The sequence below is a fragment of the Heterodontus francisci genome, chromosome 10 (assembly GCF_036365525.1).
Source record: "Heterodontus francisci isolate sHetFra1 chromosome 10, sHetFra1.hap1, whole genome shotgun sequence".
In the NCBI taxonomy this organism is placed as follows: domain Eukaryota; kingdom Metazoa; phylum Chordata; class Chondrichthyes; order Heterodontiformes; family Heterodontidae; genus Heterodontus; species Heterodontus francisci.
The window spans coordinates 78,774,478-78,793,785 of NC_090380.1; positions in this window are offsets into that span (position 1 = coordinate 78,774,478).

Here is a 19,308-nt window from a genome sequence, read left to right on the forward strand (position 1 = left end):
ACACACGTTCCTTCTCTATCTGTGTGCACGATGGCATCTGCCTGGCTCCCTGAGGGAAAGGAGCTCCTGGAGAGAGGTCTAAGTTCCTTGTCCCCCTCTTGTTAGACTCTGCTGCATCGAGCCCTTGGATAAAGGGATGGAGTGTAGACCAGAATGCATATGGCTCGAGTGCTCAACCAGACTCTTCACGCAGCTCACTAAAGTCTCGACTGGAGAAGTCATATGCTCATATGCCTATGACATGGCAGACATCATGGCTTGCATGGACTCCTCCATGGCACACACAAAGCCACGCATGACCTCCGGCATCTCTGACATGTGTTCCATGTGGGTTTGCTGCACATCCAGCAGACTTCTCATAGCAACGGACAGAGGATCATCATGGCCCACCTGGCACACGCTCCCTCAGCTGCTGGGACGTCTCTGTGTTATGCCCATCAGATTGTGACGCTGCTTCTAATTTTGAAAGCCCCCCCCTCCCCCGCAGACCATGTGGATGTATCTGCGCTTGTGGAGGTGGAAAAAGAGGCAGGTAACAGTGCACCCTCTGGGGCATCAGCATCTTCCTCCCCAGAGGCAGATTGTGGGCCCTCATGGCATTCTGTCAGTTGAATGCAGGAACCTGTTGTGGACACACAAACGGAGGAACATTCAGCATTGATTCTACATGACACGACATTTTCATTCACATTCCTGTGGCGTTCACATATGGCTGCTAAACTACAGCGGAAACTTAAGGCGTAAAAATAAAGAATCCTGTCTCGCCATCAGCAACAGATCTCACTCCCTCCTCTCTTGCTATCTGTCCTTTGAACATATAAATTAGGAGCAGAAGTAGGCCATTCAGCCCTTCTAGCCTGCTCCGCCATTCAATAAGATCATTGCTGATCTGTTTGTCGTGCGAATTCCACACTCCGGGGGTAGATGGATGACTTTTGGCAAGGGACTCAAAGAAAAATCTTTCTACACCCGCCTTAAAAATATTCAATGACCGAACCTCCACCACCTTCTGAGGCAGAGTTGCAGAACCCTCAGAGAAACAATTTCTCCTCATCTCTGTCCTAAAAGGGTGACCCCTAATTTTAAAACAGTGCCCCCTAGTTCTGGACTTACCCACAAAAGGAAACATCCTTTCCACATCCACCTTGTCAAGATCTTTCAGGATCTTATAAACTTCAATCAAGTCTCCCCTCACTCTTCTAAACTCCAGTGAAAACAAACCAGTCTGTCCAACCTTTCCTCATAAGACAACCCATTCATTCCAGCTATCAATCTCGTAAACATCCTTTGAACCGCCGACAACACACTTACATCCTTCCTTTAAATAAGGAGACCAAAACTGCACACCATATTCGAGATGTGGTCTCTCCAATGCCCTGTATAACTAAAGCAAAACAACCTTACTTTTGTATTGCTGAAAATAGAGACGTGTATGTGGAGAACTGAATGCCCAAATATATGGTGTTGTCATGGGATCCCCTCTTGACCCAGCTCTCGCAAACATCTTACTTGGGTTCCATGAGAAAAATGTCTTTGGGATGACACCTAACCTCCTACCCCTTGTAGGTGATATGTTAGCTATATTTGAAACCGCAGCTGCATGCAATAATTTCCTTACACGTCTTAATTGGCTCCATCCTGCTCTCAAATTTACCTTTGAAAGGGAACAGTCACATGAGCTCCCTTTCCTTGACGTACTGGATGAGAAATCTGATAAGGGGTTCTCTACCACACAAACCTACCTTCACAGGTCAATACACGCGTTGGGATTCTTACTGTTCCACGCGCTATAAGATTAGCCTTATCGGCCCGAACCATTTGCTCACCATGCAAGCTTGATGCTGAAATAGGGCGAATCAAAGACATCCTGCGTGACAATAGCTCCCCTGATGAGATCATTTCTCGCTGTATATCGCACAAACTTATGAACGGGCCTAAGGCCGTCATTTGCAGCCCTGAAAAGTGCCCAGTCTACCTCAAATTACCCTGGAAGGGTAATGTATCCCAAAAATTTGAGCAACATGTGAAGCTAGCTGTTTCACGCTGCTACTATGCAATAGCAATACGTGTGGTGTTCGCCACTACCAGGATGCTGCCGCCGAGCCAAAAGGACTTCCTATCACACAAATGAATAATGCGATATATGAATTTCAATGCCAGTGTGATGCGAGGTATATAGGCCGTACATCCCAAAGATTGGCGGATCATATCTAACAACATGTCCCTTCCACTGTTCACAACAAGCAAGGTACAGGCCGTACCAAACCAGCACGTGCTTGCAAAACTCTAAACATAGTGTCCAACATTAGATGTGATTCTGCGATTGGACAACATTTACTAAATAATCCTCAATGTACTAAGAATTATGCTGACAACCAATTTAAGATTGTCAATAGGGCTCGCAGTGTGGCGCATTTGCATGGACTGGAAGCTACATATATTAATACACAGCACCCTGTTCTTTGCAGACAGAAAGAACATGTACAAACATTGCGTCTGTTCCAGCTAAACAAAGTAACTGACAACCATTCACTGGTTCATTCATCAGGGCAGTGCCTTGACCAAGCAGTCAAGCTGCCTGGTTTAAATTTCAAACAAAGCTTGGCAGTTAACTGTCAGTCATTGTAAACTGGTGCATTCTCCATGGCACGCCTCTACCAATCAGAGCTCACTTTTGCCAACTAGTCAGCACTCTCTTATACAGTATAAAGTCGTTGTTTTCCCTTACATTGGTATTCTTGCAGATTGTTCTGTTGAGTGTAAGATGAGAAGCTTCGACAACAAGTCTCTATTTTCAGCAATACTCAATTTCTGTACTACCAAACAACTATCCTTACTTTTATTTTCAGTTCCTCTCGTAATCAAGGATAGCATTCCATTAGCCTTCTTTATACGTGCTGTACCTGCATACTAACTTCTTGTGACTCATGCACTAGACCATCTAGATCCCTCTGCACCTCGGAATTCTGCAGGCATTCTCTGTTTAAGTAATACTGTGCTTTTTTATTCTTCCTGCCAAAGTGAGTAACTTCACATTTTGCCACATTATATTCCATCTGCCAGATTTTTGCCCACTCATTCAACCTATCTATATCGGTCTGAAACCTCCCTATGTCCTCTTCACAACATATTTTCCTACCTATCTGTGTCATCTGCAAATTTAGCCACCATGCCATGCTCCTCTCATCTAAGTCATTGATATAAATTGTAAAATGTTGAGGCCCCAGCACAGACCCCTGTGGGACTCCATTCATCACATCCTGCCAATCAGAAAAGGAACCATTTATGCAGTCTCTCTGTTTTCTGCCAGCCAGCCAATCTACTATCCATGCTAATATGTTACCCCTTACACCATGACCTCTTACTTTGCACAATAACCTTTTATGTGGCACCTTGTTAAATGCCATCTGGAAGTCCAAGTACAGTATGTCAACAGGCTCCCCTTTATCCACAGTGCATGTTACTCCTTCAAAGAACTCCAACAAATTGGTTAAGTATGATTTCCCTTTCACAAAACCATGCTGACTATTCCCGATTACCTTGAGTTTTTATAAGTGCCCAACTGTAGCTTGCTTAATGATTGATTCTAACACCTTCCCCACGACAGACATCAAGCTAACTGGCCTATAGTTACCTGTTTTCTGCGTCCTCTCCCCCACCCCACCTTCTTGAATAGAGGGATTATATTTGCTACTTTCCAGTCTGATGGAACCTTTCCAGAATTAACACCAACGCATCTACTACCTCATTAGCCACCTCTTTTAAGACTCTAGGATGAAGCCCATCAGGACCCAGGGTCTTGTCAGCCCACAGCTCCATCAGTTTGTTCAGTACTGTTTCCCTGGTGACTGTAATTTTACCAAGTTCCTCTCTTGCTTCCACCTCCTGATTTACAGTTATTCCTGGAATGTTTTTGTATCCTCCATAGTGAAGACAGAAGCAAAATATTTGTTCATTTCATCCGCCATTTCCTTATTATCTACTTTTTTTTTTATTCATTCATGGGATGTGGGCATCACTGGCTATGCCAGCATTTATTGCACATTCCTAATTGCCCTTGAGAAGGTGGTGGTGAGCTGCCTTCTTGAACCGCTGCAGTCCATGTGAGGTAGGTACATCCACAGTGCTGTTAGGAAGGGAGTTCCAGGATTTTGACCCAGCGACAGTGAAGGAACGGCGATATAGTTCCAAGTCTGGATGGTGTGTGACTTGGATGGGAACTTGCAGGTGGTGATGTTCCCATGCATCTGCTGCTCTTGTCCTTCGAGGTGGTAGAGGTCGCAGGGGCCTCAAGAAGGTGCTGTCTAAGGAGCCTTGGTGCGTTGCTGCAGTGCATCTTGCAGATGGTACACACTGCTGCCACTGCGTCGGTGGTGGAGGGAGTGAATGTTTGTAGATGGGGTGCCAATCAAGCGGGCTGCTTTGTCCTGGATGGTGTTGAGCTTCTTGAGTGTTGTTGGAGCTGCACCTATCCAGGCAAGTGGAGAGTATTCCATCACACTCCTGACTTGTGCCTTGTAGATGGTGGACAGGCTTTGGGGAGTCAGGAGGTGAGTTATTCGCCACAGGATTCCTAGCCTCTGACCTGCTCTTGTAGCCACAGTATTTATATGGCTACTCCAGTTCAGTTTCTGGTCAACGGTAGCCCCTAGGATGTTGATAGTGGAGGATTCAGCGATGGTATTGCTGTTGAATGTCAAGGGGAGATGATTAGATTCTCTCTTGTTGGAGATGGTCATTGCCTGGCACTTGTATGGCGCGAATGTTACTTGCCACTTATCAGCCCAAGCCTGGATATTGTCCAGGTCTTGCTGCATTTCTACACGGACTGCTTCAGTATCTGAGGAGTCACGAATGGTGCTGAACATTGTGCAATCATCAGCAAACATTCCCACTTCTGACCTTTTGATTGAAGGTAGGTCATTGATGAAGCAGCTGAAGATTGTTGGGCCTAGGACACTACCCTGAGGAACTCCTGCAGTGATGTCCTGGAGCTCAGATGATTGACCTCCAATAACCACAACCGTCTTCTCTTGCGCAAGGTATGACTCCAACCAGTGGAGGGTTTTCCCCCTGATTCCCGTTGACATCAGTTTTGCGAGGGCTCGTTGATGCCATACTCGGTCAAATGCCACCTTGATGTCAAGGGCAGTCACTCTCACCTCCCCTCTTGAGTTCAGCTCTTTTGTCCATGTTTGAACCAAGGCTGTAATGAGGTCAGGTGCTGAGTGGCCCTGTTGGAACCCAAACTGGGTATCACTGCACAGGTTATTGCTAAGCAAGTGCTGCTTGATGGCACTGTTGATGACACCTTCCATCACTTTGCTGATGATTGAGAGTAGACTGATGGGGCGGTAATTGGCTGGGTTGGACTTGTCCTGCTTTTTGTGTACATGACAGACCTGGCAATTTTCCACATTGCAGGGTCGACGCCAGTGTTGTAGCTGCACTGGAACAGCTTGGCTAGGGATGCGGCAAGTTCTGGAGCACAGGTCTTCAGTACTATTGCCGGAATATTGTCAGGACCCATAGCCTTTGCAGTATCCAGTGCCTTCAGTCGTTTCTTGATATCACGTGGAGTGAATTGAATTGGCTGAAGACTGGCATTTGTGATACTGGGGACTTCAGGAGGAGGCCGAGATGGATCATCAACTCGACACTTCTGGCTGAAGATTGTTACTAATGCTTCTGCCTTATCTTTCGCACTGATGTATTAACTCCCCATTCTCACTCTGGAGGACCAACACTCACTTTACTTACTCTTTTCCCTTTTAAATACCTGTAGAAACTCCTGTTATTCGTTTTTACATTTCTAGCTAGTTTCCTGTCATATTTTAATTTCTTTCTCCTGATTAACCTTTTCGTCATTCTCTGCCATTCTTTGGTCAGAATATAATCATCTGACCTGCCACTCATCTTTGAGCAATTATATGCTTTTTCTTTAAGTTTGATGGTTCTCTTAACTTATTTAGTTAACCATGGATGGTGGGTCCTTCCCTTAGAATTTTTCTTTGTAGTAGGAATAAGCTTATCCTGAGTATTCTGAAATATCCCCTTAAATGTCTGTGCTGCCTCCTCCTCAGCTGCTGACAGGGCTGCAATATCAGGAACACTTCCACTTGTTTTTGCCCTCGTCCGCTGTTTATGGGTGCATTTAACCTGCAGAAAACAGTGCAGATTTAATGACATTTCAAAAGATGCATCACGCCCATTGTATACAAGCATCAACATCACTCATTCTCCAGAGTGGCTTTCACACCATACATCCAAACAGATGCAAAAGCCAAATGTCAGGATTCTGCGAAATCATTTGGTGTTTGTCACCAAGGCTGATCAGGCATTCTAATCTATGCTCGGTCTGTCACTGTCAAACACACATGGAGCCAAGTTGACAAAGTTAATAGCTTCGGGAAAAGCTCTTACCCTTGCCAATCTGAGCAGGTCATTTACACATCTCCGACACTGTACCCAGGTTCACCACATCACCCCATGGTTCGACACTTCCTCCGCCACCTCCATCTAGCCCACCTTGGTCAGGCGGGAGAGTCTTCTGATGCCATCGGCAGGGAAGAGGAACACCCACCTTTCCCTGACAGACTGGAGGAGAACCTGCAGGGAGGCATCACTGAACCGTGGGGATGGATGCTGCCCAGTGCCTGACATAATGTGGATTATGAAGCCCAAAAATTATGGGGGTTGATGGTGCTGGGGTGAAAACTGAAAATTAAAGAAAAGCGAGTTCAAAAGACTTTAAGGCTTTTCTGTGGCTACGATCAACAGATAATTGCGAAGGCTGCTGATCCTTGAGGCTTGCAACACAAAGATTTATAGGCATGTGGCTTATGGTGCTTCTGAGAGCAACAGCAGCTCCCACCAATGAAAGTATGTCCCCACTGCATAATTGCACGTGTCTTCTGAGCCATCGCCACACCTTGAATTTGCCTGCAAAATTGCATGTGAAGCAAGAAAAACGGTGGAAGCAGAAATGCCATCAACTTCCAGTTCCACTGTCGGAAACGCCACGGTACTCATTAAATCTTGGCCATCGTGGTTCTTAAGTTGTAGGATTTTTGGGGGTTGCATCAGCTTTTTTTTGAAGACATTAGTCAGCTTTTGCCAATCTTTCTAGTTTGTCAGTTTTGCCTTATCTCACAAATTAAATCTATCCTGGAACCACAGTAACATATGATCTCTATTGGTGGAGCTGTTGGACTAGTAACACACTTCATGCCACCAGCAGGCATTTATTAAGGTAAGACTGGGATTAGATTAAATTTGATAGAACAGAGTTTCCTTTTAAATTTCTTTTTCATTTGTTCCCGATCTGAGAGTGCTGACTCTCCAGTTTAAAAACTCAAAAGATCTTGCCAGTAATATAGCCCTGATTATTAGTCTCATACGAACATATGAATTAGGAGCGTGAGTAGGCTACTCCACCCCTCAAGCCTGCTCCACCATTCAATAAATTCATGGCTGAACTGATTACTCCACATTTCCACGTACCCCCGATAACCTTCCACCCCCTTGCTTATCAATCATTATTATCTCCCAGGCAAAAAGATTGTCTTGTTTCATTGTCTACTTTTACATTCAGTTGATCTTAGATTGGTGAATCAAAAGAGAGTTTTGCAACTCTTTCTACTAAACATGACAATAAAAGTAGACTGGTTGAAAGTATAGACCCTTTACAGGCTTGTGGTCGCTTTCACCCTTGCCATCCTGTTGAGATGCTCATTGATTAAAGGGAAAGGCGAAAGACCTGAAGTGGAGATATCCATAGTATTTTCAGTCTTATTTATTGCACGTGACATAATTTTTATTTTTATTTTGTAAATGAAAAAATCACATGTCTATGTAATATCTGAACTCATGCAAAGAACACCGCATAATTTTGAACGATTCCAATCCAGGTCCTTATGGATAGGAGTTTGCAGTATAAAAGCACTTGTAATTCTTCACTAATTGGGCAATCTCACTCCGAGAAGTTGTAAGGATGGGTGTTCTGAGGGACAGAAATGTCATAGTGAAGTAGAAAATGTTCTTTTATATTTGGTTTAAAGCATTTTGCTTCATCAAATCTATGCTTTATCTACCGGGAAAACACACTACCTAATTATAAGGACATCTTTGGGGAAAGGAACTTTTTTTTTGCTCCTTGATGTTAGGATTCTCAAATCTTCTAAGATGCAGTTAGACCTCATTGATGTTGTAAATGCAAGGTTACACCATCCCAGAACAGTCTACAGCTGGGCTGAATATCCTGAACTGGAAGCTTTATGTTTTACGTTATTTGATTTATGTTAATACCTCCTTAAACTTCCCTTCTAAGTTCTGTAGATGATTGTAAGACAAATACTTATTTAATATGGGAGGGAACCAAGAAACTATCCTTTTCAATTGAATGTAAGAACCTCCTACTCCACGTGTGTGTGTGTATGTGTGTGTGTGTATATATATATTGTGCTTAGGAATGAACAATATAACAATCATATTTTGTGCCCAATTGCAGTTTGGAAGCTCTGTAAATAAAACTACAATTTAATACCATGATATTTGAATTTTACCTTTGAGGTGAAAACTGGTCATAATTAGAAGCAGCATTATGCTACATGTAATTTGTAGGGTTTTGTTTTGAATTCTTTAGCCATCACACATTATTCTAATGCTGAAATTTAGTTTCTGGAGTTAATTGGTGTAGTTGTTAGTGTGGTGGGCATAAATCAGTTTATATTCAATACCATAAGAGTATGAAAGAAATTACTTTTCTTCAAATTATTAACTTATGTATTTAAAGGGGAAGGAAAGCTTAGGAGTACTTTGTTCAAATGACTTTGCTCTTTGTAGAAAAAAATTACCATAAATTACTTTGCCATTTTTATGGCAACCATGACTGATGGACTGATTAGTAATGGAAAGGGGAAGCACTGAAGTGCTAACTAGTAGATTTGATGAGGGGGAGCCAGTGGATGTGGGTTATTTGGACTTTCAGAAGGCTTTCGACATAAGAAATAAGTCCCACATAAGAAATTAATGTGAAAAATTAAAGCGCATGGGATTGGGGGTAGTGTATTGCGATGGATAGAAAATTGGTTGGCAGATAGGAAACAGTCGGGATAAATGGGTCTTTTTCCGAATGGCAGGCAGTGACTAGTGGGGTACCGCAGGGATCGGTGTTAGGACCCCAGCTATTCAAAATATATATGAATGAGTTAGATGAGGGAACTAAATGTAATATCTCCAAATTTGCAGATGATACAAAACTGGGTGGGAGGGTGAGTTGTGAGGAGGATACAGAGAGGCTTCAGGGTGATGTGGGCAAATGCATGGCAGATGCAGTATAATGTGGATAAATGTGAGGTTATCCACTTTGGTAGCAAAAACAGGAAGGCAGATTATTATCTGAACGGCTATAAACTGAGAGAGGGGAATATGCAGCGAGACCTGGGTGTTCTCATACACCAGTCGCTGAAGGTAAGCATGCAGGTGCAACAGGCGGTAAAAAAGGCAAATGGTATGTTGGCCTTCATAGCGAGAGGATTCGAGTACAGGAGCAGGGATGTCTTGCTGCAATTATACAGGGCCTTGGTGAGGCCACACCTGGAATATTGTGTGCAGTTTTGGTCTCCTTATCTGAGGAAGGATGTTCTCGCTATAGAGGGAGTGCAGCGAAGGTTTACCAGACTGATTCCTGGGATGGCGGGATTGACGTATGAGGAGAGATTGAGTCGATTAGGATTATATTTGCTGAGTTCAGAAGAGTGAGGGGGATCTCATAGAAACCTATAAAATTCTAACAGAACTTGACAGGGTAGATGCAGGAATGATGTTCCCGATGGTGGGGGAGTCTAGAACCAGGGGTCATAGTCTAAGGATTCAGAGTAAACTTTTCAGGACTGAGATGAGGAGAAATTTCTTCACCCAGAGAGTGGTGAGCCTGTGGAATTCGCTACCACAGAAAGCAGTTGAGGCCAAAACATTGTATGTTTTCAAGAAGGAGTTAGATATAGCTCTTGGGTCTAAAGGGATCAAAGGGTTTGGGGCGAAAGTGGGAACAGGTTACTGAGTTGGATGATCAGCCATGAGCATAATGAATGGCAGAGCAGGCTCGAAGGGCTGAATGGCCTACTCCTGCTCCTATTTTCTATGTTTCTACAATGCACTGGTGGTGGTGGTGGAAGTGTATACTGAGTTCATGGGCTGGTCAAGGAGACAGCTCTGTCCTGGTTGGTGTTGAGCTTCTTGAGTAATGTTGTAGCTAGACCTATTCAGGTAATAGCTACATTTTCCATCACATTCTTGATTTGAGCCTTGTAGCTGGTAGAGGGGCTTTTAGGGGTGAAAAGGTATGCCACTCCACAGAATACCCAGTCTCTGTCCTTGAGTTGCATTGTTTCTGGTCCAGTTAAGCTTCTGATTAGTGGTGACACCTTGAGTGTTGATAATGGCGACTCAGTGATAGTGGTGCCATTGAAGAAAGGGGTGGTACCTAGAATTTTTCTTAGTTCCGGTGCACAGGTCTTCAGCACAGCAGCCAGGATATCGTCAGGGCCCATAACTTTTTACTGTGCTCAGTTGCCTCTTAATGTTACATGCATTGAATGAAATTGGCTGGACATTCGCATCAGTGATGCTGAAGACCTTGAGAGAAGGCTGAGTGGGATTATTCACATGGTACTTCTGACTGAAGACATTTGCAAGCACTTCAGCCTTGTCTATTGCACTAATTTGGTGGGCTAGAGCTTTGCTCTGATCCACTCACTGTGAAATAGCTTAGCTCTGTGTATAGCCAGCTGCTTTTGGTGTTTATCATGCAGAAAAGGCTACAATACCTTGGGATGGGGGAAGAAAAAACAAATAATTGAAAACATACCATCTCACTTTTAAAACATCTGCTTGTTCAACTAGTTTTCACATGAGGATCACACTGTAAGATAAATCTTTGTTCCAAGGCATTAAGTTTGTCATGGACCTTTATAAAATAATTTGATTACTAATTAGGCATGAGCATGTCAGTACTGTGGTTTATAAAAATGCCCATTGCAGAATTGGTGCTTAGGGGGCCCTTGGCTGCAATAGGATCTTGCAAAATCGGAGCCTAGCACCGATCACATCGTCTATATTGATGTTGATGATACAGTTTGAACAACCTTCTTCGTTTTTATAAATGACTTAGACTCAGGTGTAGGGAGAAGCATGCTAAGTTTTACATAATTAGCAAATTTTAACAACATCGTAAATAGTGATGAGGTTGTTGTAGATGTTAGGATGACATAGAAACATGGTAAAATGGGCAGAAGCATAGCAGATGGAGTTGAATGCAGAGAAATGTAAAGGGATGCACTTTGGGTGACGAAGGTGGAAAGGCAGTATACTATAAATGGCACAATTTTGGAAAGTGTAGATTGGCAGAGAGACCTTGGAGTCCATGTGTACAAATCCTTAAAGCTGATGGGGCAAGTTGATAAGGTGGTTAAAAAGCACATAGGTTACTTGTGTTTATAAATAGAGGAATAGAAAAGCAAAGAGATTATACTAGATCTTTATAAATCACTAGTTAGGCCTCAGCTTGGGAGTATTGGATAATTCTAGGCACAACATTTCAGGAAATATGTAAAAGCCTTAGAAAGGGTACAGAGGAGGTTTACATGGGTTGAGGGTGAGAAAAGGTAAGACAGTTCTCCTTGAAACAAAGAAAGTTAAGTAGGGATTTGCCAGAGGTTTTCAAGATGATGAGAGATTTTGATAGAAAAGAAAGAGAAAAACTATTCCCTCTGGCGAGTGGATTAATAGCCAGAGGTTATAGATTTAAAATCACCGGAAAAAGGTCTAAAAGGGAAGATGAGAAGAATATTTTCACTGAGTTGTCCGGATCTGGAATGCTCCACTTAAAGGTGATGGAAGCTGATTTCATAAATAATTTTAAAAGGGAGTTGGACAGATACTTAAAGATGAGGAACTAACAAGGTTACAGGGCGGCACAGTGGCGCAGTGGTTAGCACCGCAGCCTCACAGCTCCAGCGACCCGGGTTCAATTCTGGGTAGTGCCTGTGTGGAGTTTGCAAGTTCTCCCTGTGTCTGCGTGGGTTTCCTCCAGGTGCTCTGGTTTCCTCCCACATGCCAAAGACTTGCTGGTTGATAGGTTAATTGGCCATTATAAATTGCCACTAGTATAGGTAGGTGGTAGGGAAATATAGGGACAGGTGGGGATGTGGTAGGAATATGGGATTAGTGTAGGATTAGTATAAATGGGTGGTTGATGGTCGGCACAGACTCGGTGGGCTGAAGGGCCTGTTTCAGTGCTGTATCTCTAAACTAAACTAAAAAGTGGGGATGTGGAGCTGAACACAACTGCTCTTTCAAAGAACCAGCACAGGAAGGATGGGCTGAGTAGACTCCTGTGCTGTAGGTTTCTATGATTTCATGTTGCAACTCTGATCAGCTATTTGTGTTCAGATGAAAGCTTCATGACTTTAGAGTTCCTTTGCAGGTTACTATTACATTGCCTGATAGGTGATTGAACAAGATACCAATGTAATAACCTATTTACATTCATGATGCTCAATAATTGAGATGTGGGACAGGATTTTCCTTCCAGGGGATGGGATATGGACGTCAGTACCGTTTCCGGGTCCTGAACCTGCCTCTGGGATGGCGGGGAACAGTCACTAGCCCCAATTTTTCTGGGGACCCCCCCTTAATTGGCTTGGAAACCGATTTTGTGGCCAATAAGCCACCGTAGGGGGCAGGAATGGAGGCGGGCCTGTTCAAGTGCTGGCTGGATTTGTTTTTTTAACAAAGTTTCACTGCTTTACCTTCAGTTTGGGAAATCATATAATGTCTCAGGAGAGGCAGAGGCCAGCAACCCGGGGTAGGGCAGCCTTTCACTTCACTTAGGCAGACCTGGAGGTCCTCCTCGAGGCCCTAAGGGAGAGGAGGGTAGTCCTCTTCCCGGAGGGTGGCAGAAAGAGGCCACCCACCCAGACTAAGCAGACATGGATGGAGTTGGCTGATATAGTCAGCAGAAGGTGTGATGCACAGAAATTGGATCCAGTGTAGGAAAAGGTTTAATGACCTCATATGCTCTGGCAAGGAGAGTGCAACGCCCCAGTCCTAATGACAGACCTCTGGCTATTCACCTCCAGCAGACACACCAGCTGAGGAGCTAGATGCCACATGCAGCTCCTGAATAGAGAGGAGTGTGTACCCAGGGCACTTACTGACCCCTCAGAATGGCTCTGAGCCAGAGTGCTGCTGAGCACCTGCCGGCATTGAAACATGCAGTATGCTACTGAATAGGAGCCGCTGGCATTGGCCATAGAGGCCAGCAGTACCTTATCTTGCTCTCTTTTGTTCAGTTTGCTTAGTCACTGTTTTTTTTCATGTTTGTACTTGTGGCTGTTCAATTTTCAATCCATTAACACCCTATCTGTACGAATGCTTTGTCTTTCAACACACCATTAACATATTGGAAGAAGAGTTAACGTTTCGGGTCAGTGACCCTTCTTCGGAACCGAAGAAGGGTCACTGACCCGAAACGTTAACTCTGCTTCTCTTTCCACAGATGCTGCCAGACCTGCTGAGTGATTCCAGCATTTCTTGTTTTTATTTCAGATTTCCAGCATCCGCAGTATTTTGCTTTTATTACACCATTGACATATTGTTTGCCTTTGCTCCACGACCTTCTGGTCAGCTATTCTGTGACCTTGTCCTATCTACACCTTCTCCTTTGTTATCTGTTGCTCCACCCCCGCTTTACTTGCTTATAACCTTTTACATTTCTAATATTTGCCAGTTCTGAAGAAGGGTCACTTGTGACCTTAAACGTTAACTCTGCTTCTATCTCCAGATGCTGCCAGACCTGCTGAGTATTTCCAGCATTTCTTGTTTTTATTCCCTCAAATTCATCTATAGTATAGGGGTGGCGCAGTGGTCAGCACCTCAGCCTCACAGCTCCAGCGACCCCGGTTCAATTCTGGGTACTGCCTGTGTGGAGTTTGCAAGTTCTCCCTGTGTCTACGTGGGTTTCCTCCGGGTGCTCCGGTTTCCTCCCACAGCCAAAAGACTTGCAGCTTGATAGGTAAATTGGCCATTATAAATTGCCCCTAGTATAGGTAGGTGGTAGGGGAATATAGGGACAGGTGAGGATGTGGTAGGAATATGGGATTAGTGTAGGATTAGTATAAATGGGTGGTTAATGGTCGGCACAGACTCGGTGGGCCGAATTAGAATTAGAACATTACAGCGCAGTACAGGTCCTTCGGCCCTCGATGTTGCGCCGACCTGTGAAACCATCTGACCTACACTATTCCATTTTCATCCATATGTCTTCCAATGACCACTTAAATGCCCTTAAAGTTGGCGAGTCTACTACTGTTGCAGGCAGGGCGTTCCACGCCCCTACTACTCTCTGAGTAAAGAAACTACCTCTGACATCTGTCCTATATCTATCACCCCTCAACTTAAAGCTATGTCCCCTCATGTTTGCCATCACCATCCGAGGAAAAAGACTCTCACTATCCACCCTATCTAACCCTCTGATTATCTTATATGTCTCTATTAAGTCACCTCTCCTCCTCCTTCTCTGCAACGAAAACAACCTCAAGTCCCTCAGCCTTTCCTCGTAAGACCTTCCCTCCATACCAGGCAACATCCTAGTAAATATCCTCTGCACCCTTTCCATAGCTTCTACATCCTTCCTATAATGCGGTGACCAGAACTGCACGCAATACTCCAGGTGCGGTTTCACCAGAGTTTTGTACAGCTGCAGCATGACCTCGTGGCTCCGAAACTCGATCCCCCTACTAATAAAAGCTAACACACCATATGCCTTCTTAACAGCCCTATTAACCTGGGTAGCAACCTTCAGGGATTTATGCACCTGGACACCAAGATCTCTCTGTTCATCTACACTACCAAGAATCTTCCCATTAGCCCAGTACTCTGCATTCCTGTTACTCCTTCCAAAGTGAATCACCTCGCACTTTTCCGCATTAAACTCCATTTGCCATCTCTCAGCCCAGCTCTGCAGCCTATCTATGTCCCTCTGAACCCTACAACATCCTTCGGCACTATCCACAACTCCACCGACCTTCGTGTCATCCGCAAATTTACTAACCCACCCTTCTACACCCTCTTCCAGGTCATTTATAAAAATGACAAACAGCAGTGGCCCCAAAACAGATCCTTGCGGTACACCACTAGTAACTAAACTCCAGGATGAACATTTGCCGTCAACCACCACCCTCTGTCTTCTTTCAGCTAGCCAATTTCTGATCCAAAGCTCTAAATCACCTTCAACTCCATACTTCCGTATTTTCTGCAATAGCCTACCATGGGGAACCTTATCAAACGCCTTACTGAAATCCATATACACCACATCCACTGCTTTACCCTCATCCACCTGTTTGGTCACCTTCTCGAAAAACTCAATAAGGTTTGTGAGGCACGACCTACCTGTCACAAAACCGTGCTGACTATCGCTAATGAACTTATTCTTTTCAAGATGATTATAAATCCTGTCTCTTATAACCTTTTCCAATATTTTACCCACAACCGAAGTAAGGCTCACAGGTCTATAATTACCAGGGCTGTCTCTACTCCCCTTCTTGAACAAGGGGACAACATTTGCTATCCTCCAGTCTTCCGGCACCATTCCTGTCGACAATGACGAAGGACCTGTTTCAGTGCTGTATCCCTAAAAAAAAAAGTATTGACCCATCTAGCTAGTACAGCATTATGAACAGGCCTCTGCTATCCACTCTAATCTCCCCTGTGCCATCTGGTGCTACATATTGGAACATCATAACCAACCAAAATACAAATGTATTCAAAACAAAAGCAAAATATTGCAGATGCTGGCAATCTGAAACACAAACAGAAAATGCTGGAAATTCTCAGCAGGTCAGTCAGATCTGTGGAGAGAAAAGCAGAGTAAATGTTTCAGGTCCATGACCTTTCACCATTCAACTGATCTCTGGAGAATAAAAACTTTTGGTCTGTGTGTGTGGTTTTCTGGATGTCTCCTACGGCTGAGGGGGCACAGCAGGCAGTCCTAAGCCACAACGGTGCTATTTTGGTCAACAGTTAGCTGGGATACGAGTGAAGTAGTAAAAAACTGCTTGTGAATTTGTCTCCCTAACACAGTGCAGCCAAGGGCAAGAGCTCAGTGAAGTAAGGCGTGGAACCTGACCTGAGCAGACATTTCATGGAACACTCTGTTAATTCTTTTTCACAATATATCTTTTAGTCTTATTAAACCAATAATATTTCACTAAGAATGAATAAAACAACACCAAAGATAAGGAGAGCTGAGCTGAATCAGACATTGTGCACAATTGCCTAAAAGATGACAAAATAAAGCCTGGCTACCCGACCCGAACCCAACTAGACTCGACTACATGTGTCGGGCCCGGCTCGGCTCAGATCAAAATTCTGAGACCAGCATTCAGGCTCTGGTCGGGTTGGGCTGGACAGTGCTGCTTCTGGGAAGTCACAGGATCAGGCTTACCCATGATTTCCCACAACTCCAGCTACAGGAATAGCCTGCTGCTGGAACAGATGAAGGAGATTCATGTCTGGTCGGGTTGAGCATGAAAAAAATTAAAGGGCTCGGGTTCGGGTTGGCTGTGGTCGGGTCAGGCCCGGGTTGGGTTTTAATTTTATACCCAAGCCAGGCTTTATGACAAAATAGCTTTTCAATGTGTACTCTGAAAACCAGTGTGAAACATGCTGTCGCTTCCAAAAGGGCTATGGACTGTACTCTGTATACTATCAGAACAAGCAACTTCTAATGAGCAGGGAAATAATTTTTCCCACATTGGCACAGGTGCAAACTAAACACTGTTGGATCAATTTTCATTTGAGTGCATTACCATCAGCTTCTGATCAAGCTAATGGGTTGCTTTATAGATTACATTAAATACAGCAGAAATACAAATATAAATCACAACTAGCCAATTTCTATTTTTTAAAAATTCATTCAGGGATGTGGGCGTCGCTGGCATAGCCAGCATTTATTGCCCTTGAGAAGGTGGTGGTGAGCTGCCTTCTTGAACCGCTGCAGACCATTTGGGGTAGGTATACCCACAAGTGCTGTTAGGAGGGAGTTCCAGGACTTTGACCCAGCGACAGTGAAGGAACGGTGATATAGTTCCAACTCAGGATGGTGTGTGACTTGGAGGGGAACTTGCAGGTGGTGGTGTTCACATGTATTTGCTGTCCTTGTCCTTCTAGTTGGTAGAAGTCGCGGGTTTGGAAGGTGCTGTCTAAGCAGCCTTGGTGCATTGCTGCAGTGCATCATGTAGATGGTACACACTGCTGCCACTGTGCGTCGGTTGTGGAGGGAGTGAATGTGTGTAGATGGGGTGCCAATCAAGTGGGCTGCTTTGTCCTGGATGGTGTCGAGCTTCTTGAGTGTTGTTGGAGCTGCACCCATCCAGGCAAGTGGACAGTATTCCATCACACTCCTGACTTGTGCCTTGTAGATGGTGGACAGGCTTTGGGGAGTCAGGAGGTGAGTTATTCGCCTCAGGATTCCTAGCCTCTGACCTGCTCTTGTAGCCACAGTATTTATATGGCTACTCCAGTTCAGTTTCTGGTCAATGGTAGCCCCTAGGATGTTGATCGTGGGGGATTCAGCGATGGTAATGCCGTTGAATGTCAAGGGGAGATGGTTAGATTCTCTCTTGTTGGAGATGGTCATTGCCTGGCACTTGTGTGGCGCGAATGTTACTTGCCACTTATCAGCCCAAGTCTGGATATTGTCCAGGTCTTGCTGCATTTCTACACGGACTGCTTCAGTTTCTGAGGAGTCACGAATGGTGCTGAACATTGTGCAATCATCAGCGAACATCCCCACTTCTGACCTTATGATTTCAGGTAGATCATTGATGAAGCAGCTGAAGATGGTTGGGCCCAGGACACTACCCTGAGGAACTCCTGCAGTGATGTCCTGGAGCTCAGATGATTGACCTCCAACAATCACAACCATCTTCCTTTGCACTAGGTATGACTCCAGCCAGCGGAAGGTTTTCCCACTGATTGCCATTGACCTCAGTTTTGCTAGGGCTCGTTGATGCCATACTCGGTCAAATGCTGCCTTGATGTCAAGGGCAGTCACTCTCACCTCACCTCTTGAGTTCAGCTCTTTTGTCCATGTTTGAACCAAGGCTGTAATGAGGTCAGGAGCTGAGTGGCCCTGGTGGAAACTAAACTGAGCGCGACTGAGCAGGTTATTGCTAAGCAAGTGCTGCTTGATGGCACCGTTGATGACACCTTCCATCACTTTACTGATGATTGAGAGTAGGTTGATGGGGCGGTAATTGGCCGGGTTGGACTTGTCCTGCTTTTTGTGTACAGACATACCTGGGCAATTTTCCACATTGCAGGGTAGATGCCAGTGTTGTAGCTGTACTGGAACAGCTTGGCTAGGGGCGCTGCAATTTCTGGAGCACAGGTCTTCAGTACTATTGCCGGAATATTGTCAGGGCCCATAGCGTTTGCAGTATCCAGTGCTTTCAGTCGTTTCTTGATATCATGCGGAGTGAGTCGAATTGGCTGAAGTCTGGCATCTGTGATGCTGGGGACTTCAGGAGGAGGCCGAGATGGATCATCAACTCGGCACTTCTGGCTGCAGATTGTTGCAAATTCCTCTGCCTTATCTTTCGCACTGATGTGCTGGGCTCCCCCATCATTGAGGATGGGGATATTTGTGGGGCCACCTCCTCCAGTTAGTTGTTTAATTGTCCACCACCATTCACGGCTGGATGTGGCAGGACTGCAGAGCTTGGTTATGGGATCGCTTAGCTCTGTCTATCGCATGCTGCTTATGCAGTTTGGCACGCAGATAGTCCTGTGTTGTAGCTTCACCAGGTTGACACCTCATTTTGATGTATGCCTGGTGCTGCTCCTGGCATGCCCTCCTGCACTCTTCATTGAACTGGGGTTGATCTCTTGGCTTGATGGTAATGGTAGAGTGGGGGATATGCCGGGCCATGAGGTTACAGATTGTGGTTGAGTACAATTCTGCTGCTGCTGATGGCCCACAGTGCCTCATGGGTGCCCAGTTTTGCATTGCTGGATCTGTTCAAAATCTATCTCATTTAGCACGGTGATAGTGGACGGTATCCTCAACGTGAAGGCGGGACTTCGTCTGCACAAGGACAGTTCGGTGGTCACTCCTACCAATACTGTCATGGACAGAAGCATCTGCGGCAGGCAGATTGGTGAGGATGAGGTCAAGTATGTTTTTCTCTCCTGTTGATTCCCCCACCACCTGCCGCAGACCCAGTCTAGCAGCTGTGTCCTTTA